The 23,629-nt window shown below is 36.0% G+C and overlaps 1 protein-coding gene and 1 pseudogene across 2 annotated transcripts in view; one reads left to right on the plus strand and one right to left on the minus strand.

Moving 5' to 3' along the window:
* TTC28 (tetratricopeptide repeat domain 28) overlaps positions 1-23,629 on the minus strand; it is a 558,547-nt gene that overhangs the window by 470,834 nt on the left and 64,084 nt on the right. The window lies entirely within an intron of this gene.
* On the plus strand, positions 10,820-12,225 carry LOC114509307 (annotated as a pseudogene).

Raw genomic sequence — 23,629 nt, forward strand, 5'->3', positions numbered from 1 at the left:
CCATATGCGATGGAGTAAGTGAAAAACAAAGTCCACATCACTAAGTTTAAAAAAGAATTCATCTAGTCACAAGAGCCTGCTCTGACCAAACTTTCCAAGAAGCAGTAATAGACTCTGTCTTTAGGGATATTTTTAGAGAAAAATTTAAGAAGCACTTAAGCAATTTACCCTAGGTTAAGTAACAATTTAGGTAAAGTGAAGAAAAAAGAACAATGATTTTAATTTTTTTATTATTTTATCATCAGAAAAGTAAACAATTAAAATGTCTGGCTAATAAAGATAGCCAATTGGAAATCTAAGAAACAGGACAAAATAAAAGTGTAAGTTTTAAAGCCAAATAAAATCACAAAGAATTGGAAAAGTTGCCTTTAACTGAAAGCCACAAAACACAAATTATACAAATCATATTAATATTTAACAAGGAATGAAATAATGATGATCTTGTCCCTCCATTTTAATTTGTTTCAGTTCCTTATAATTTACCAAAGCCTGAAGTCTGTTGAGTCACAGGAGAATGAGAATTTACCAGCCAAGTGATATTTATATGGCGGTGTCCCTATACCTTCTAGAAACCACTATTAATAAAAAACTTTTAAGTCTGCAATACTATGTGTCAGGGAACAATGGAGACTAATCATAACCTATTATGACAAAATCTACATTAAGATAAATCAGTCTTACTAGCTTCATTAGTAAGGCACTTCCCTAAAGGATCTGCTATAGGAAAATAAAAAGTTAATGATGGCATTATTCAATAGTTTTTAATCCTCTCCTACCCATCTACACAGTCATTGTTGAGCACGCTTTAACCATTCAAAACGAGCCACAACAGTGGCAGCTATAAAGGTCAGAGCTTTGAGCTTAAGAATAACTGAACTTTCACATGAAATTTTACTATGTATTAGTGAGTTCTCTTCTTCCTTTTCAAAAATATGATTACTTCCCCTCGGCTTCCTCCACCCTACCAAACAGTGCTCCTTACTCAAAAAACTTCCCCTTACCACCTGCCACACTTCTGAAATTCCCTCTACTGAAGTTACTTCTTTGATGGAAATACTATTTTCAGAAAGCTCCTTTTAGTAAGAAAACAAAATTGGTGGCATTTATCCTGTTAAATGAAGAATATTTTTTCAAATACCAGCATTGGTTTGTTGGTCACTCACAATGTGATAGCATGGAGCTGAACACTACATGCATTTTCACATTTAACTCTCACAAGAAACCTGTGAGATAAATGCAATTATTTCCATTTTAAAGAGGTGGAAACTGAAACTCAGGGAGATTTGGTAATTTGTTGAAAGTCACATCTGTAAGTAGTAAAGCAGCAAACTGAAGCCAACTCTGCCTGACTCTAGAACACAAATAGCCAAAATCTTAAAAAGTAGGACCTGAAGAAATCCAATAGGAAACACTACATTTTAATGATAATAACAATAAAGGCAATGGCAATACTAATGATTTTTATAAAGTGCTTAATAAATGCCAAGCACAATACACCAAGAGCCTTACATTGATTATCTCACATTTTCCCACTTTTCCTCTGCCTTCTTAAATCTGTATAAAGGCAAAATAGTACTTAGTAGAAAAACCTGGAAGAGGAAGACTGTGAAGAAGCAGATGCTGAATAATTTTCAATTTTATCAAAATTCACCCTCATTAAAACAATTTAATAGTCTTTGAAATTTTAAAAAGTTGTTTCCAAGGTTAATGAATGATCGTGAATAAGTAATTTACCCTAAAAAATTAATAGTAGCCAATAACTGTATGCAAAATGTTACCTTCACTGGAAATCAAAGAAACACAAATTGACAAAGAAACCATTCTTTACCTCACCAAAAATATGAAGTTATTTTTTAAATTATTACTTCCAGCATTGGCAAAGGCATGGTGAAATAAGCACTCTCATATGCTGCTGCTGAAAATATGAATTAGTATAGCCTTTCTGGAGGGCAATTTGGAATTACATATTGTTGGCCACAAAAATTATAACACTCTTTAACCATGTAATTCTAATTCTGGGAATTTATACTAAAGAATAAGCACAGGCAAAGATTCGTGTATTATTTTAATGTTAAAAAATTGGAAACAATATCCATGTCCCCAAATAGAAAAATAGTTAAATAAATCATAGTAAAATTATAATACGCGCATACACGGACATAGTATTTAATCATTCCAAATCATATTTTTCCAAAAATCCTATTGCCATGAAAAAATGTTCAAGACATATCATAGGAAAAAAATCTTTAGAGGGCTTATTGCTGGGGGATTATATTACCTGTAACATTTCTTTCTACTCAATGTATCTTTTAAATAATCTGTAACTAAAATTTGCTGTTATTAAAAGTTTTTAATCCAAAGTTTTATTTTTATTTGTTATTCTCTAGGACAAACCCTTTAGGCAGAAATACATTTACATCTTTTTTAAATAATTAAAAATAGACACCCTGACTGGTGTAGCTCAGTGGATTGAGCGCAGGCTGCAAACCAAAGTATCGCAGGTTCAATTCCCAGTCAGGGCACATGCCTGGGTTGCAGGCCACAGCCCCCAGCAACCGCACATTGATGTTTCTCTCTCTCTCTTTCTCCCTCCCTTCCCTCTCTAAAAATAAATAAATAAAATCTTTTTTAAAAAATTAAAAATAGGATCACTTTGAGGAAGGGAAAACACTTAAATTTATACAACACATTTTTTCTTTTATAAATAAAATGTTTAAGTAGTTGGATTATCTAAATTCCATAAGGTCTTGAGCAAAGAGGACATTAATACTACAAATGGAGTCTGTGTGGATGCTGTGAATATAATGGAGATTCTTACTTGTATTCTGAGTACTAATTAAAGCTTCATGGGAACATGAAAGTAAATCTGAAAACCAACAACATATTTAAGCATTAAGAGACCTGTTTAAACCCTAAAAGCATTTTTAATTAATAACTTCATAATATAGTACTTACAGACATCTGTATGGCTTTTAGGCTGAAATGAGTCCGATTTAGCAAACATCTACTATGCTCCATGTACCATAAGAATTAATCACAAAAATGAGATGGTATACCATTCTGCACTTAAGAGACTGGAATTCTAGTCAAAACACTAATTAGAGAACATTTTCTTGGCTTCTTACACCAACACTATGAGCAAAGTTGTGCTCATTCTCACATCTGTAGGTAAGGGGACATGCACTGTGGAGTGGGACACATTTGCACCCAACTACTAGCTCTGCCATATGATCTCTGTAAAATAAGGAACTCTCTGAGCTTCAATATCCTCAATCTGAAACACTACTAGCAATAATTACTGTCTAGTATTAAGGCTGAAATAAAATATCCCATTTGATACATGGTAAATGTTCAATATATGTTAGATATAATTATTCTAACAAATATTCTTTCACCACCTTAAATTTTTCTTTCCATAATAAAAATACAGGTTCCACTTCTAGCCATGGCAGAGTAGCTTATATAAACCCTCCCAAAACAAATGTTGTAAATGATGAACAAAATTTTAAAAATAACTATTTAAAGGCAATTCACAACCAAAATCAGACAGAAGATAGAAAGGAGTCAACCATTGAAAGAAGAGAACTGCAGTTGCCAAGAATTCCATGTACATGGCTTTTTGTCTGAGAACATTCGGAGTCCACACAGCGCAAGGGCAGCTGGGACTCAGACAGAAAGTCACAGTCTTACTGGCCTGAGGAGTTAGAGGATGAATTTTTTTGTCATTAATTTACTGTCTTTAAGCTCTAAATTCACCCTTCAATACCTGCTCTGCCATAACCCATGGAATTCTCCTTGACAGTAAACTTGATATTGAGCTTTCTCAGTAGAGGGCGCTAGAGGACCACTGCAGGAGGAAGAGGCACTCCTGATTTTTTTTCTGGCTACTGCACACATCAGTCGTGTCAATATGGGGATATCTGGTGGCACTTTGCTCCAGCCAAGTGCTAAGAACATTCAGTCCCTTAACAAATTCCCAGACAGCCCCCAGCTCAGCTTGGTAATTACCTTTCTGCAGCTCTCTCAACACAGATACTGAACACTCTAGGCCTCCTGACCATGCAGATGTCACAACCCCTGCTTGCTCCTTCCCCTGGAGGTTTGTACTCCAAGCCCCAGGCATGCACTGGTGCTCCCTTCCCCTGCATTCCCATATGACTCCTTACCAGAGTTAGGTGACCAGTGTGAAGCTTGCCTGTGTCCAATAGTTGCTTCACACTTGCCTAGAAACTGCAGGCCAGTTTTGGCCCAGGCAAACCAGGAATTTCTCTGCTACCCAATGGCTACAAACTACGGTATACCTTCTCCAACAAGGTCTCCAGGCTTGGGGAAGCTTCACCTTTCCAAGTGTGTCTTTTCTTGGATACTGTCCCTAAACCTTAGGCTACTCTAGAGAATTCATTTAAATCATAGGTACACTGTAATCATAGCTTAATAATTCTTTATATTAAACTACCCCTGCTTAAATCCCAGTCTCTTGATTCAACCCAGACTGATACAGAATTGCTACAGGGTGTTGTCCAAGGAAACAGAGCCCTAAAATGGGATTCTGGGATTGATCTGTTTGGGCCCTTGGTTTCGAGGGAAGTATGAGCTCCTTGCCAATGAGAAATAGGATACTAATAGCCCATGGAATGCAGTGGTATCAAAGTTAATCAAAACACCACCTGTGGTTGTAACGAAGTGCCAACTGAAGTAAGTGCCTACGGGGCTCAAGTGGCCAACGGACAGCACAATTTCACAATTACAACAATGACAACTATAAGAGAAAAATGACAAACTCAATTCTATTGCTTTCAGCTCAAGTCATGGTCTGAGACATAGGCCTTCCATGACAGTCCTAAAGGACTCTTATTCTTTGTAGACACACAGCAGATCTTGCTACAAATGAAACACAAAATTGTATGAGTTGCTGAATGAGGACAATATTTGAATTCATAGTCTCACCAAGCTTGTCATCTGAAATTTAGGGTACTGATTGGGAAAGAACAGGATATTGAAGTTTGAAATAGGGAAGATTTCATATAAGCAACAATGAGACCAGGAAAAAATGGAATATCTTTAAGTGTTAAAAAAAACTATCTAGAATTCTAAATTCAGTGAAAACATTCTTCAAAAATTAGGACAAAAAAGTTATTTTTAAGAAAAATAAAAATTGAGAGAATTTATCATCCACAACCCTTCCCCATGAAAATTCTAAAGGAAGTTTGTCAGTCTGAAGGGAATAGATACCAAATTAAAACACATCTTTGGGAAAGAATGAACAGCACAGGAAATGATAAATTTATGAGTTAATATAAAAATCATCTTCTTTTTTGCCCTGGCCTGTGTGGCTCGGTTGGAGAATGGTTCCTGTAACCGAAGGTTGCAGGTTTGATTCCAGGTCAAGGGCACATACCTAGGGTGTGGACTCCAACCCGATCTGGGCAAATACAATCCCCAGCCCGGGAATGTACGGGAGGCAGCCAATCGATGTTTCTTTCACATCGATGTTTATCTCTCCCTTCCGCTCTCTCTAAAAGTAATGACAAAAAGAATGCCCTTGGTGAGGACAAAAACAAAATAAATTTTTTAAAATGTATCTTCTCTCAATTTCTTTAAAAAACATGACTTTAAAGGAAAAACTAAAACACTATTTTTTGTAGGTTTATAGTGTATGGTATTATATATATATGACAACAATATCACAAAGACTAGGGATGGTGGTAAGCAGAACTAGACTATTGCAAGGTTCTTACCTTTTACATGAACTGGTATCATAAGCAGATTATTAAATATGCATATGGTAGTACCAAGAGTAGTATGTTAAAAATTGCAAATAAGTTAGCTAAAAAAGTCAATATAAACAGAAACAGAATATTTAAAGTTCATATATCATAATTCTGTAATATGTTAACATCATACAGGAACATTTTGATTCACACTATGCTAGGGATTTTGCAAATCTATCAGTCTATTATCAATGGAAATGAATTTATTTGCTTTCTAATCTCTGTAACACCCTCCATGAGTTGATTTTTTTGTTTCATTTTCAAACAAACCACTTTAAACAAAATAGTTTAAACACATGTCTAAAGTATCCATGGAAACAAAACTGAAATACATAAATAAGCAGGAGACACATAAATTAAAATACCAATAACATGTAACCAACACAAAAGAGTAGAAGTCTGAAATTTTTAAAAATCACAATTAATGAAAAGGATATAGCTGCTTCCTCAACATAATAAGAGATGCATGAGGTCTGTCCAGAAAGTATTCAGCCATGTAATATGAAAAATAGAGACATTTATTGAAGAAGATACAAGATTCAAGAAACATTGCACATAGCACAATGACACCTCAGTCCCCTTCAAAGTAGCCACCTTCGGACCTCACGTAGTTCTCCCAGTCACCATCAGCTGTCCTGTCATGTTTTTGTGAATCTCCTGAAACCTCTTTCCTTTCAGAGGTGATTTTAGTTTGGGGAAAAGCCAGAAGTCCCAGGGCACCAAATCTGAGCTGTAGGAGGACTGAGTCACCTGGGTAATCTGATGTTTCACCAAGACACTCTGCATAAGACATGATGCATGAGCAGGTGCATTGTCATGATGCAGCTGCCAATCACCAGTTGTCCATATATGCAGCCTCCTGAATCATCCCAACAGTTTTTGCAGAGGAATGTTCAAGTTTAATGCAAAATTTGACGCAGACTCATGGCTCTACTGGCTCAGTCATTTTGAATGTGATGGCTACACAGTACACATGCTTACCCAACAGCACCTACTGCCCCCACAGACTAGTACAGTGAAGTCATCATGTTCACACATGTGCATTCCAGCCCACTGTATTTGACTGCCAGGTTACATTGATGTGGTGCAAACCATTCTCATTATGTTAACAATGGTTGGACTTTTTCTGGACAGACCTCATATATATTTATATAGATCTCATCCTAAAAAACAGCATCATACTTAATAAAGAAGCTCTAGAGGCATTCCCAACAAAATCAGGAAAAAGCCAAAAACATATTCTCTATCACCAGAATTACTTAGCACTGTTCTAAAAGTAACAGTCCATGCAATTAGTTAAGAGAATAAAAGTTTAAAAATTTAGAAGAAGGAAATAAAGTTACATGGTTGAATTCATGGAAACACAAAGAAATGAACTAAAGAAGCTATTTTTTAAAAGCCCATAAAATTAACATAAAAACAAATGGCCTTCAAAAATATAAGCAACTACTTTAGAAAGTATAAAGGAGAAAATCATTCATTTATAGGAGTAACAAAAAAGATGAATGACCTAAAAATCAGGTTATCAAGAAGAGTAGAAGGTCCACATGATAAAATCTCTTAAAGCTACTGTACAGTGCTGAACAAATATAATGGTCTATCTGACCTTGAATAGAAAGGCTCAATATCAATTCTTTGATCTAGAATTATTTTGTTTTATAAATATAATGCAATCCCCCCAAATACAACAGAACTTATCAATTAGACAACAAAAGTGAACAAAAAACAAACATGCAAGTAAAACTGGGAAGATAATTGAAAAAAAGAATAAGGAGTACTAGCCAATTCAGATATTAAACTATAGTTACAAATTTTACATTATAATGCTATAATTGTTACCAGAATGGTTATGATATAAAAACAGACAGATATAATACATCAATGAAAAAGAGAATCCAGAGATAATCCAAATATATATATGAAATTTTAGGACATGGTAAAGATAAAATTGTGTATCAGTGGGAAAAGATGGATGGGTAGCCAACTTGGAAAAAAAAATAAAAATGAATCCTCTTGCACCAAAATAAATTGCATATTGATCAAAAATGTAAACATAAAAATAATGGTAAGCATCTTTTAAATCTTAAATAAGGCCTTTCAAAAAATGTTTGAAAGACTCACAAACATAAAAAAAATCATATACTAATAAATCAAAATACATAAAAATTGAAATTTTATGCATGGTTTAAAAAACACAACATAAGCTAGGTTAAAATACAAATAATAATCTAAGGTAAATATAAAAATTACAAGTAAATATACTCATTATAACACTGAATATAACAGCAAAGCATAAAATAATCCACTAATGGAGGACTGTTAAATTATGATACATCTGCCCTGGCTGGAGTGGCTCAGTGGATTGAGTGCTGGCCTGTGAACCAAAGGGTCGCCAGTCCAATTCCCAGTCAGGGCGCATGCCTGGGTTGAGGGCCAGGTACCCACTGGGGGTTCATGAAAGGCAACCACACATTGATGTTCCTCTCCCTCTTTTTCTCCTTATCCTTCTCTCTAGAAATAAATAAATAAAGTCTTTTAAAAAGAGAAGAAACAAACTTTGCCAGAGACAGACCCATATTTTTCATTTTTAAATAATGCTTAACTGGTTTTCAGAGCTTAGAATTCAATCTGCAGTGACATTTATAGATATAATACAGACTATAGGATTTTGCAACTGAAAAACAACTTCAGATCTTAGGTCAGCCTAACGTGCTTCCTTCATTTTACAGACAAAGAAATGGGTATTTGAATAGTCTGAGTAGTCTGAAGACACACACAACAAGACAGTGGCAAAGTGATCTTCAGTCTTTCCAGGTGCCGTCTTCTTTCTACATATAGTGTGGAATCATTCCACCATGGGTACCATTACCACAGAACTAGGAGACACTAGTTAAAAGGCAACAAAAAAAGATCAGACTATCTTCACAGATTTACTAGAATAAATCTTTGATCTTATGTTATTTACCACACCTAAAAAGGTGTTAAGAACTACATTAAAACCAGTGGTGACTTCCACTTCCAACCATGATGAAGTAACAAAGACCACATTTATGCCCTGCTGCAACAAGTAGAAAACTGACCAAACTATAGGAAACAACTCTTTTTAGACAATGGACACAGACAGCAAAAAGCAGTAATGACTCAGAAGGGCAACAAATAAGGTGAGCCCTTTGATAGCATGCATTCTGCCTTTTAGGACCTTCTGCCTACTAGGAACATTCTGGGGCACAGAACACAGAGGGAAATCCAAAACAAAGCACAGAGAGGTCTTGCTAACTAGGAGTCAGAGGTCAGAGTTCAGGAAGACTGAGGCAGTTGAACGTGGCAAACCAGATACCCAAAGAAGAGAGAACTACACAGATTTGTAAATAACTGCCTGCTAGAATGCAGACAGAATGCAGGCAAACCTTTTTAAGTAAACACAACAAAATCCAAACACAATAGGAAAACATCAATAATGTCCACAATCCAGTTTTAAAAATGCCAGAATTGTGGGAAAAAAAGCAGAATGTAAAACATAACCAGATGAAAACTAAATTAATATAACCCAAAAGACAGAGATGGTGAAATTAGCAAACAAGCAAATTTAAAAAGCTATTATAAAATAAAAATTTAATTAAATTAAAAATAAAAAGCTTTTATAACAATACTCAACAGAAGACACATTCTGAAATGGGAAGTTATTATTTAATGAACAAAGTTTCAATTTTGAAAGATGAACAAGTTCAGGAGATGGATGGTGGTGAGTGCTCCATGACATTGTGAATGCATTGTGACTGAACTACACACTTAAAAGTGATTTAAATAGTAAATTCTATATTATGTATATTTTACAATTAAAAATAAATGTATTAAAATATTAAATGATACATCAGTAACAAAGAGCTATTACAGAAATTCTGAAGTATTTAAATTAAAACACTATTCATGAGTCAAGGGATAAACAAAAAGGATCATAGAAAATACATATAAACTAGTAGAAAATACAAACATAACATACCTAAATTTGTAGAATGCAGCTAAAGCAGTGCTTGAAGAGAAATGTATATCTTCAAATACTGAAAAGAAGTCAAGTCCAAAATCAATGATAGAAGAATTAGAGCAAAGTAAACCCAAAGTAAATAAAGGGAAGGAATAATAAAAATAAGAACAAATATCAATATAATTTTAAAAGATAAAGAAAATTGATTAAACAAAAAGCTGTTTCTTGAAAAAAAATCAATGAAAATGGTAAACTGCTAGCCATACTCACTAAGACAAAAAGAGAGAAGGCACCAATTACCAATATCAAGAATGGCAAAGGGCACATTACTACAGATCTTACATACATTAAAAGAATGGTGAGGGAATAATATGAACAGTTTTATGCCAATAAAGTAACATCTAAAAAGGAAATGGACAAATTCCTTGAGAGACATGATAACCAAAACTGATTCAAGAGAGAGACAGAAACATCAGCTTGTTGTTCCACACATTTATGCATTCATTGGTTGATTCTTATATGTGGTCTGATGGGGAATTGAATCTGCAACCCTGGCATATTGGGATGATGCTTCAACCAACTGAGCTACCCAGCCAGGGCTCAACTATATTTCTTATACTAGCAATTGACAATTGGGAATTTTAAAAATTTCAAATATCATTTATAATATTACCCAAAATATTAAAGATAAATTTAACAATATGTAAGACATAAAAATTATAAAACATTGATGAAAGAAATTAAATAAGATTAAAAAATGGATATACCATATTCATATTCATAGATTGAAAGACTCAGTATTGTCAAGATGTCAGTTCTACCCAAATTAATCTACAGAATAAATGTAATTACAGTAAAAATTCCAATAAACTTTTCTGTAGAAATTGGTAAGAAATTAATTTTAAATTTTAGATGGAAATATTAAGACCCTAGGCTAGTTAGAGAAATTATGAAAGAGGAAAACAAGTTGGAGAGTTTATACTGCCTGATTTCAAGACTTACTGTGAAGCTACAATAATCAAGACAGTGTGACAGTTGCACAAGAAGAGAGACATAATAAATCAATAGAACAGAATAGAGATTCCAAAAATAGACCCTATAAATATGTGGTCAATTGATTTTTGACAAAGGTGCCAGGGTGTCCAGGTGGAATAATATTAGTATCAATCTTACTTTGTACCATACGCAAAAATTAACCTGAAGTAAGATCATAAACATAGAAGGGAAACTATGACACTTCTACAGTAGTAAACATAGGAGAAAATCTTCAGGATCCATGTGGGCAAAGATTATTAGATAGTACAAAAAAGCATAATTCATAAAAGAAAACATTAATAAATTAGACCTTATCAATGTCAGTTTTATTCAAAAGATAGTTAAGTGTGGCTAGGCCTGCCTCCACTGTCAAGGAGCCTCCTCCCTCCTGCCCCATGGAGAAGCCTGGTGCCCAGCCCAGCTGTGCGCAGCACGCTCTGGGTGGCAGGACATTGTGCTCCCTGAAGGGAATGGACTTCGTCCCCTTCCTTCCAGTGACCTGGTCACACGTCTCCTACATGGTCGCCATGCTCTCCAGGCATGTCAAGCCCTTCCTCCCCTACATCGGTGACACAGGAACAACACCTTCAGACAGTGGTATTTGGGGTTTATGATAAACTTCTCTTTCAAGCCATGATGTACACAAGATACAAAATAGTAGAAAAGTGGGATCAACCCAGCTATTTCAGCACTGCTGTCTTTAATTTGGTGTCCTTTGCTCTGGAATTGGTGGGATGTCTCAGAATGGGCACTGTCACCAATTTCCAGGAGTCAGCTGTCCCAGTGTCCCATGGCAGCAGCACCCTTTTGGGTTTTGTCTGCGGTGTGGTGTACACACTCCTGCAATCCATCATCTCTTACAAATCGTGTCCCCAGGGGAAGAGCCTCTCCACATGCCAGGTAGGGATGGCCATCTCTGCCATGTCCTGTGGAGCTGTCATCCCCATGACTGCTGATGCTTCCCAAATTTCCATAACCAAGCTGGAGTGGAATCCAAAGGAAAAGGATTATGCATATCACATGGTGAGTGAGATCTGTGAATGGGCGGTGAGTGGCCTTTGGTTCTATTTTCTACTTCATAACATTTATCTAGGATTTCTAGAGTGTCACTTTAAGGACATCCACAGAAATCACCAATGACACATGAAGAAAGAAGAATTCTATCTTAGTGAAAGTCACAGACAATTTCTAGAAGTGGCAAAGGGGGCAGACAGGGTTTGAATGCTGCCCTGAAGCAGGCATCTGCGGCACATGCAGGACTTGAATTTCATTAAGAATTCCCAATAGTTGTACTATCTCCAAAGGTGTATTTTCCTAGAGAATGTAGAGCATTTATGACAGTGTAGCAATGTTTTTACAATGTTCTAAACTGACACTTTTTTATATTCACAAATTCATTACACAAAAGATAAGGTGTTATGGAAAATGGAGAGCTCTTATTTTTTTAATTATTTAGATTACTCTTTATTTTTTTAACAGTTCAGATTCTCTCTTTTTTAAGGTTTTATTTATTTATTTTTAGAGAGGGAAGGGAGAGAAAGAGAGAGAGGGAGAGAGAGAAACATCAATGTGCGGTTGCTGGGGGCCATGGCCTGCAACCCAGGCATGTGCCCTGACTGGGAATCAAACCTGCAATGCTTTGGTTCACAGCCCACGCTCAGTCCACTGAGCTACACCAGCCAGGGGAGAGCTCTTATTTTTGTACAGATTCAGTTTTGTTGTTTCTTTGTGCATAATCATTTCTGGAATTACACTAAATGAGGAATTTATTTAAAAAAAGTAAAATCAGGGGATATTTTTAAATATCACTTTTAGAGAATGAACCGTATAATTTTGTATCATGAGGGCATTTGTAAAATTCAATTTATAGTGATCATCAAGATTTAGATAATAAATTTACACTATGACACTGTTTTTTAGATGAACTAAGCAACTAAGCAAAATGTTTCTATTGAAAAGCCTTAATACCACCATACACATTAACTCTAAGTGAACACAGCAGACCTCAGTTTTGAACTTCAGTCCTGCTCAGCCTCCTTGCTCACAAGAGCTGGAGGTTTTCCCTTACTGCTGACTGACAGTCTGTAGTGGGCATAATTTTAGGTGGGATGGATTCAGCAACACTGATTAGAGATAAAAAAACCTTACAACAGAGTAAATGGAGGTGAGCAACTAACAGGAAACACCTCCCTGGATTCTGGGTTGCTGACTTTGCTAGATGAGCAAGGAGAGAAAGTGAGTCTCAGTGAGCACTCGTGGAAGGCAGGATTACGGGAAGGAGATTTCACTTAATACTAAACCTCTGCAAGCCAACCTGTGAAAATCATTAAAAACACCATTTTGAAAACCACCTTGTGTTGTTACTGGCATAACTTTATATATATATATATATATAGTCAGACTCAGAAGCTGAAACTCAAATCTCAAATTCATTTTATTTAAAGAGAACGTAAGTCCCAGAGAGAAAAGAGAGGCTGCCGAGGGCAATTTATTTGCTGTTTCTTTAATGCCTGTGGCTGGATGGTTGCCCGCCCTATGGGCTGTGAGTCAGGTCCTTTGTTAAGCAAGACCCACACACTCCACCTTTTTGCCCAAATCACCATGACAAACAAAAAGCCAGGCATCCCAGCAGAAGTATGCCTTGCAATGTTCAGGCCTGCATTTGAAAGTTAGAAGAGAAGGAACTCTCCTTCATGTACCCTCCAGACACAAACTTGTGTTTCACCAAATGAGTCCAACTCTTGAGGGCATATGTCAAGGGAAGAGTCCCCACTTGGATAGCCTTGGAGGGAGTCTAGGAGTGGTGAGCCCGTGATTGCTCCTTAATAACTACTTGTTGAGTGAGTGAAGTATGAGAGTTAGCAGTGTTTAACCACCTCTGCAAGGACAAACTGTGTGTCCCCTAAGTGCTCAGAAGTGGGAACCTGGTAACCATTTCTGGATCTGTGGTGACTTGTCAGAATGCTGTGGAACCGCATTGTCACATTGGAACGAAAAGACTGATTAAAGCTATGTAAGCAGCTCTTAATTTGGAGAGGAAGAGCAATGTCACATGCCTGTACCATGGAAACTGCAGTAGAATGAATTCATGGTAGGTCTCCCTTTGAACAGACTTTTGCTATCAGCACTTCTCATAATACACCATCATTTCCATATCTCTCTGGGAGATCAGACTGGGAGTTCCTTGAGGGCAGAGTATGTGCCTTTATCTTTATAACTCCAGCATTTAACTGGGTACCTCCTGAGACACAGTAGGTGTTTGTTACATAAATGTTCACTGAATGCATGAATGAATAAGTGAACAAATAAAGGAGTGATTAGGGATATTTGTAGTGCTGCCTAATGAGATTTACTTTGATTTACTAGTTAAGTGATAAACCAAGAGTTCTTGACTATTTTGCTTTGAGTACTGTAAACAATTCAGTTGTTTAGACTTCATGATTCTGACAATTCTCTTCAAGCTGGACAGTTACCACAGAAATTGCTACACAGGCTAGACAAAATATTACACATGGCTTGGCAAACTGAAAATGCCAAAATTTACTCCAGCAAGCACATTCCACTGATTCTACACAACCTCTAAAGATGGCCTGGTTGACATTTGGGTATTATTTCTAATTTCCAAACTTGAATTTCCTTGAACCTCATGGCTGAAAGAGTAAAATAAAATATTTACTTACTTTAGTTTAAAAAAAAAGACCTAAGAAAATGAAAGAGTGAACATTCAGATGACACAAATAAATGTAAAGATATTCTGTGCTCATGGATTGGAAAAAATAATGTTGTTAAAATGTTCATACCACCCAAAGCAAGCTACAGAGTCAATAAAATCCCTATCAAAATTCCAATGGCATTTTTCAAAAAAAAATAAATAATCCTAAAATTTGTATGAAATCACAAGACTTTAAGTAGCCAAAGCAACCTAGAGAAAGAAAGACAAAGCTTGGAGGCATCATGCTTCTTGATTTCAAACTATATTACAAAGCTACAGTAATTAAAAACATGTTATTGAAATAAAAACAGACACATAAACAATGGAACAGAACAGAACCCAGAAGTAAACCCATATATATGGTCATTTAATCTATGACAAAAGTGGCAAGAATATACAGTGAGAAAAGGACAATCTCTTCAATAAATGGTGTTTGAAAAACCAAACAGAAAAAAGAGTGAAACTGAATGACTATCTTACACCACACACAAAAATCAACTGAAAATTGATTAAAGACTTGGACATAAGAGCTGAAAACAGAAAACTCCTAGAAAAAAACAGAGGCAGTAAGCTCCTTAACATTGGTCTCGGCAAGGATTTTTTGGATTTCACACCCAAAGCAAAGGCAACAAAAGCACAAATAAGCAAGTGGGACTATATGAACTAAAAAGCTTCTGCACAGCAAAGAAAACCAGCAACAAAATGAAAAGGCAACCTAGCAAATCAGAGATAACATTTTCAAATTACATCTAATAAGGGGTTAATATCCAAAGTATATAAAAAACTCATACAACTCAACAGCAAAAAAAAATCCAATTTAAAAATGGCAGAAAATCTGAATAGATATTTTTTCAAAGAGGACATAAAGATGGCCAACAGATACAGGAAGATGTGCTCAACATCCCTAATCATCAGGGAAATGCAAATCCAAACCATAATGAGATATCATCTCACACCTGTTAGAATGGCTATTATTAAAAAAGACAAGATAACAAGTATTAGCAAAGATGTACAAAAAAAGGAACCCTTGCGCACTGATGGTGGGAATATAAATTGGTGCAGCCACCATGGAAAACAGTATGGAGGTTTCTCAAAAAAAAAAAAGTTAAAAATTAATAAATAAATAAAATGCATTTCGAAATAAACAAATAAATAAAAATAGAACTACCATACAATCCAGCCATTCCACTTCTCAGTATTTCTTTGAAGAAAATAAAAATACTGGCTTAAAAAGATATAGGTACTCCCATGTTCATTGCAGGATTGTTTATATAGCTAAGACATCGAAGCAGCGTAAGTGCCCATCGATGAATGAAGAAAGAAAATGTATATATACATACATACACAATGGAATACTATTCAGCCAACAAAAAGAAGGAAATATTGCCATTTGCAACAACATAAATGAATCTTGAGGGCATTATGCTAAGTGAAATAATTCAAACAGCAAAAGACAAATACCATATGCTTTAACATATATATGGAATCTAAATTAATAACAATAATAAACTCATAGAGAGAACAGATTGGTGTTTGCCATAGGCAAGGGACAATGCATGGGCAAAATGGGTGAAAATGGTCAAAAAGTACAAACTTCCAGTTATGAAATAAATAAGTCATGAAGATATAATGTACAACAAGGTGACTCTAGTTAATAACACTGTATCATATATTTCAATGTTCCTAAGACAGTAGATCTTAAAAGTTCTCATCACAGAAAGAACAAATTTGTAACACTGTGTAATGATGACTGTTAAGTAGACTTATTGTGGTGACCATTTCACAGTACATACAAATATCAAATGATTATGTTGTACACCTGAAACTAATGTTGTATGTCAGTTATATCCTGACTGTTTTTTTAAAACAGTAAAGTAAAATTTACTGTTTACTGTTTACTTGCTCAAAACTTGAGCAAGTAAAATTCTAATGAGGAGTAAATAATATTTTCCAGAAAATATTGAGAATTCTTCTTACTAACCAGTAATAAGAATATAAATAACCCATTAAAAACATACAAACTGAAGAGATACTTTACAAAGAAGATATACTATGGTCAGTAAGCACAAGATGTCCAACATTACTAATCAGGGTAAGCCAATTAAAAGCACAATAAGATATTTCCATATACCAATTCAAAAGCTAAAATTAAAGACTAACCACACCACGTGCAGACAAGGATGTCAAGAAACTGAATGTTGATAGCAATGTAAAATGGTGCAAACACCTTGGCAAACAGTTTGTCAGTTTCTTTACAGCTATACATAAACTTACCATGTGACCCGGTAATTCTACATGTAGGTATTTATCTAAGAGAAATGAAAACTTATGCACACACAGACTTGTACTTGAATGACCACAGCAGTTTTATTCAAAATATAAAAAAATAAAACTAATCCAAAGGTCAATTAACAAGTGAATGAATAAATAAATTGTAGTATATCCAGAACACCACAATAGAATTCTATTCAGCAATAAAAAAGAATGAATGACTGCCCTAGCCAGGTGGCTCAGTTGGTTGGAGCATCATCCCATACACCAAAAGGTTGCAAGTTTGATTTCCAGTCAGGGCACATACCTAGGTTGGGGTTGGACCTCGGTCGGGGCATATGCAGGAGGCAAATGATCAATGTTCCTCCTTTATCTATCTATCTATCTATCTATCTATCTATCTATCCATCTATCTCTCTCCCCTCCCTCCCTTCCTCCCCCTCTCTCTAAAATTAATAAAAACATCCTCAGGTGAGGATTTAAAAAATAAAAAAGGAGCGACTTACTGACATAAGAGCAATATGGGATGAATCTCAAAAAACATTATGATAAGCCAGGAAACCAAACATAAAAGTCTATGCTGTGTGATTCTATACATATAAAACTCCAGAACATACAAATCTGATGTACAGTGATGGTGAGCAGGTGAGAGATTGCCTTGGGTAGGGGTACAGGTATGGGCTGATGAGTAAGGGGTACAGGGAACTTACTAGGTGCATGGAAATTTTTTATATCTTGATGGCACAGTCAAAATAAATATATAAATCTGAATATTCAGTTATTTGTTAGACTTATTGAGCTATACACTTAAATAGGTACATTTAATGTACATAAATTATACTTCAATAAAGTGATTTAAGTATATTTTATTGATTAAGCTATTACAGTTTTCCCAGTTTTCCCCCCTTTATCTCTCCTCTGCCCTGAACACTCCCAACTCTCCAGCATCCCCCTTAGTTCATGTGCATGGGTTGTTCATATAAGTTCTTTGAATTCTCTGTTTCCTATACCATTCTTAACCTCTCCCCATCTACTTAATGCCTACCAATTATGCTTTATTTCCTGTACCTTTCCCCCTATTTTTCCCCTCCCTCTCCCTACTGAAAACCCTCCATGTGATGTCCATTTCTCTGATTCTATTCCTATTCTAGTTGTTTGCTTAGTTTATGCTTTGGTTTTCTTTTTTTTTTTTTTTTTTTTAGGTTCAGTTGTTGGTAGTTGTGAGTTTGTTGTCATTTTAATATTCATAGTTTTTGATCTTCTTCAATTTCTTAGATAAGTCCTTTCAACATTTCATTGGTGGTGATGAACTCCTTTAACTTGACCTTATCTGGGAAGCACTTTATCTGCCATTCCATTCTAGATGATAGCTGTGCTGGATAGAGTAAATCTTGGATGTAGGGCCTTGCCTTTCATGACTTTAAATACTTCTTTCTAGTCCCTTCTTGCCTGTAAGGTTTCTTTTGGGAAATCAGCTGACAGTCTTATGGGAACTCCTTTGTAGGTAACTCTCTCCTTTCCTCTTGCTGCCTTTAAGATTCCCTCTTTACCTTTAATCTTGGGTAACTTATTGATGATGTGCCTTGGTGTGTTTGTCTTTGAGTCCAACTTCTTTGGAACTCTCCGGGCTTCCTGGACTTCCTGGGAGTCCATTTCCTTCACCAGATTGGGGAAGTTTTCCTTCATTATTTTTTCAAATATGTTTTCAACTTCTTGCTCTTGTTCTTTGCCTTCTGGCACCCCTATGATTCAGATATTGGAACATTTAAAATTGTCCCAGAGGTTCCTCAGCCTCTCTTCATTTTTTTGGATTCTTGTTTGTTCATTCTGTTCCAGTTGGATGTGTATTTCTTCCTTTTGTTCCAAATCATTGATTTGAGGTCTAGTTTTCTTCCTGTCCCTGTTGGTTCCCTGAAAATCTTGCTTTATTTCACTTTGGGTAGCCTTCATTTGTTCCTTCATTTTGCAACCAAGTTCAATCAGTTCTGTGAGCATCTTGATTACCATGTTTTGAACTCTGCATCAGATTGGCTATCTCCTTGTCACTTAGCTCTCTTTCTGGAGTTTTGATCTGTTCTTTCATTTGGGCCACATTTCCTTGTCTCGGCACACCTGTTATGTCGTAAGGACACGGGGCCTTAGGTGTTCACCCAGGCAGGGCAACCCTTCTTGCTCATGGAGGAGGGGTCAGAGAGGGAACAATGAGGCTCGCTTGCTCGGCTCTAGCCCCACTTTCCAACGAACTCTTGTGTGAGATGGAGTTTCTCCCACCAGGGCAACCCTCCTCCCATAGTTTACAGTTAGCTTTGAGTCTTAGTTTCCCATTTAGCCAGCCCTGCCTCATTCAGGTAGTCCACTGCCTTGCCCACAGGACCTCTCAGCCAGCCCTGCCCACGAGGTCTGAGGCCTTGCCACCGGTTTTCTCCTCCCCACAGCTGCCCATCTCCTTCCTACCAGTCTGCTTGAATGTTTCTTTAATTCCTTCATTGTCAGGGTTCCATGAAGTTTGATTTTCTGGCACTTTTGGTTGTTTATTGTTTTTTGATTGGTTGTTATTTTCCTTTTGGTTGTGTGAGGAAGTGAAGGGTTTCTACCTACACCTCCATCTTGGCCAGAACTCTAGTTCTACCCAATAAAGTGATTTCTTAAGACAGATCTGTGTGTGTGTGCATGTCTGTGACCACGGAACATGGGCAGTTATGCTATGGCCTCCCATGGCTGTGCTGTCCAGTGATTATGATAGCCAAATAAGTGTTCCCTACATAAATGCAGCCAAAGATTCATTTAATCACCAATCATTTCCCTACATACCAGCTGAAAGAATGAAAACAGTAAAAGCTTCCATACTTCATTCCAACTAAGTGTTTCTACCATTAATACATGTTGCAAAACTACACTCAAGAGTCTCGTCTCTCTTTTATAAAGCATGCAAAACATTCTCTGCCTCCCAAACTAAATGTCTTATCTTTCTACCCCGAGTCTATGAACCTAGTATTTCTGAGTTACAACTTGACACTGTGACCAAATCCAAGAAACGATCATTTTTATTTAACATCCATTGGCTGTATTCATAAAAAATTTATTCACTGTAATACTGCTGCATTCCTTCCATAGTCAGACTCTTATGATATAATGTGATATCCTTAAGGACACTTCAATGCTGAGGCATGTTTTAAAAAACTATCATAAAACAAATCTAGAGATACACATCACTTAACCCTCACTAGCCAAAAAATTAAACTGTGCAAAACCAGAGCTTGTGTTCATTCTGCCCACCTCCCTATTATAACCTGATCTCGGGAAAAGATTGAAAAATTCATTCACAGAAGGTTAATATAGACCATTCTCTAAAAATATGTGTTTTAACAGTGGGTAAACAGTTAAAATGATTTAACCTTCAGCCAGTGTTTAAATGAGCACATATTTAATCACAGTTTTATAACACTACAATCACTACATCAAGAATACTACATATGAAAATTATAGGTCTCTCACCCATTTCTAATCACCTAACACTGCTGTTCTCTTTTGGAATTCTTTTATGTCACATAATTCTAATTTACTAGTCGTTTACCTAAATATTGTCTAACAAGGGGCAGATGCTCAATCCAGTGACATTTGATTTTTCTTCCCCCCACCTTAGTGCTCATGCCCTTGATACAAATTGACAGAGGGAGGGAAGTACAATTTGTAGTTACCCTAAGGTATCTGGACTAGCCACAGATCATCTTGGAAAAACAAGGTAACCCCCAAATAAATCTTGGGGTGAACTCTGCTATGGAGCAGGGCAGAGGCTGACTCCAGCATAAAGAATTGATAAATTTGGCTGTGGGCCTCCAGTCATCAGACCCCAACCAAAACATCTTCCTAGGTTCCAACCAGAGGCATGTTAAGCTAAGTTGGACATCCCAGACCTATTCTACCATTCTAGAGGCTCTACCAAATCAGACATCTTGTAACTAGGTATCTGATGAAAGGTGTAGTATTAGTTTTGAATTGTTAATAGATATCAATGTTCATACATTACAGCCTAATTCTACTTCTACTAGATCAATAAAAACTATTGAGAAACTAAAAATCAATCAACAATGCTTGTACCTGGACAGCTCACATAAATTATATACTTTCTTTAAAACACTGTGTGCTTTTTTAATATACTATTATAATCAAAATAAAAATAAAGCTGACCAAGTACTGAGCAGTACAGCAGAAAGATGCTTCTAGCTTATAAAAGACCAATATAGTCTGCAAACAACTGATAGCTTAACTCCTTTAGAAATATAAACACATCCTCAATGAGTATGTGTATCCAACCTGCAATTGTTAGGGGTTTTATTATATGTACCCATGAATTTCATTTCAATCTGCATTGTTCTATTGCTCACAAAGATTCACAAAATTTTAGGACTAAAAGAGAACTCAAAGGTTACTTAACTTGATTCCTGTAATCTTATTTTCTCAATTAAAGACAATAAATGACTTCATTCAAAAACCAAGGAAATAACTGTATTTCAACAACAATAAAAAAATTAGCCCTGGCTGGTATAGCTCAGTGGATTGAGCATGGGCTACAAACAAAAGGGTTGCTGGTTCAATTCCCAGTCAGGGCACCTGCCTGGGTTGCAGGCCAGGTAGCCAGTAGGGGGCGCATGAAAGGTGACCACACATTGATGTTTCTCTCCCTCTCTTTCTTCCTCCCTTCCCCCTCTCTAAAAATAAATAAAATCTTTTTAAAAATCATGTAGCTAATAAACAGACAAGGGTAGAATAAGAATTCAATTCTTCTTATTACCAATCCATAGTGTACAGTTCAATCCAATCACTAAATCCAATCCTAATACACTACAAACTCTTACAATAATATTAAACAAATTTGTAATTATCTCCAGGTGTAGCTCTGAGCAAAACTGTAATGTGGATGAAATCTGTCACTGGTTCTTCAAACCTCTTCTCTGCCCTTTGTCCCTCTAGCCTGTGCTGTTCTATTTTTCCTACTTCACCAGCATTCAATGAGTTAACACTGTTGCTACCTACCTTTCTGTTAAATCCTCATCTTAGGGAAAGACTGAGAAATGCACTCACGGTAAGCTGAGCATGGTCCCTTTTCTAAAGATTTGTTTTATTAGTGGGCAAAGCATCAATTGATTCTGGCATCTCAGGGTGTTGAGGAAGTAGGGTGTGCAGTGAGCAGAGAGACATTCCAGCCGGATATCATAACCTCAACCTCTGAATAATAAAGCAAACCCAGACTATCCTACATCATATAAAGTTACATTTTTTATGTAACATCACTGTAATTCACTAATCATAAAGCTTACAGTTATGCTGGTTTAGTAGCTTTCACAAAGGGCAGGTTTACTGACACTCAGAGCACCGTTTCTTGCCGCATATGCCTCTGTCAAACCGTCTGGACAAATAACTGAGAGGCAGTGTGCCAGGCAGACTACAGGCAGATGGATATGGCCAGAAGCATTCAGCAGATCCGTTCTGATGGCAAAAAGCAAAACTGCAATTTGGAGAGCTAAACTCTTCTGTCTGAACACCACCTACCAATGCAACCTTATTACAGTTTAATGTTTTCCAATAAGGTCATTTTTCTCATTGGCCCATAAACATGTTTTCTCATCCCCATATCAGTCATGACGTTCTCCTCACCTATGATGCCTTCCATATTCACATCCAAACCCTACCAATCATTTAGAGTTTGTTCAAGTCCCACTTTCTTCAGGAAGACTTCACCTGGCCTCACAACTATAAATTCTGATAACAGCACTCCAGATACCATGTTTGAAAACTATTTTAGTGTTCCCTTCAAATTTTAATACCTCTGAAGTCTATTTATTTAGCACATAACAATATATTGTCTATTATTCGGGCTGGTTTCCTGTATATTCATCTCACTATATCTAAGGGCTCTGGAGTTTCTGGAGGGCAACCATCAAGGTCCTTCTCATTCATCTATTCACTGGACTAACCTTCAGTAAGTGTCTCCTATTCACAGGCCCTGGGCTAGGTGTCAGGAACACAAAAATAAAAACAAATGGTCCTATTCTCCTGAGATTCAGATTCTACTCTTTTGGTTCCTAAGTCTATTTTAATTCTTTTGTATTACCACAATGCCTACTATAATGTTAATATATAAGTAACCAAACATTTGCCAATTAATTGAAAAAGAACATCTTCAAATGCAAAAATACTTAACAAGGGTATTTTGTAGTTCAGATCCCTTTTCAAAGGAAGAGCTATGTGGTTATCTGCTTATTACAACTCACACATTTGTAAAAAAATATGTGCTTGATTAGCTAATTGGAAGAAAAAAAATAATTGTAGGAATCATGGCCTCTACCCCTTTTCCCCAACCTAAAGCTCACTAATTTTACAAAATACAGTTATAAATGACTATATCATACCCTCAAATCTTCACCATACGTCTGTATTTAATAAGCCAGTTTTGATGTTACTTTTGCTCACAATAAGATCTGCACTTTTTAATTTCCCAATATTTTTAGTGCAAATAGGTGTGTGATAAATTCTTAAAATCAATAATAACTATCTCTTCTCTACAGCTGTTCAGTGAAAACATGTTTTCTAGTAATAAGATATAACAATTTAACAGATGGCATTTTTCCTTGTCCAAAGAGTTAATCTTCACTCCATTCCTGTAAAAAAGAGATAAATGATATTATTGACATTTTGCACAAGTAGACAGTAAATTCTTTTAAAGAATTTCTCAGGGACAAGAAGCCATAATGTCAGAATTATGGCTATAATTCATTTTGAAATATTAGCCAAAGCAGCTTAAGATCTGATTTCCCTTCAAAAGTATAAAATGTCAGAAAAGTTTATTTACATTAATAT

The sequence above is a fragment of the Phyllostomus discolor genome, chromosome 13, assembly GCF_004126475.2.
Source record: "Phyllostomus discolor isolate MPI-MPIP mPhyDis1 chromosome 13, mPhyDis1.pri.v3, whole genome shotgun sequence".
Classification (NCBI taxonomy): domain Eukaryota; kingdom Metazoa; phylum Chordata; class Mammalia; order Chiroptera; family Phyllostomidae; genus Phyllostomus; species Phyllostomus discolor.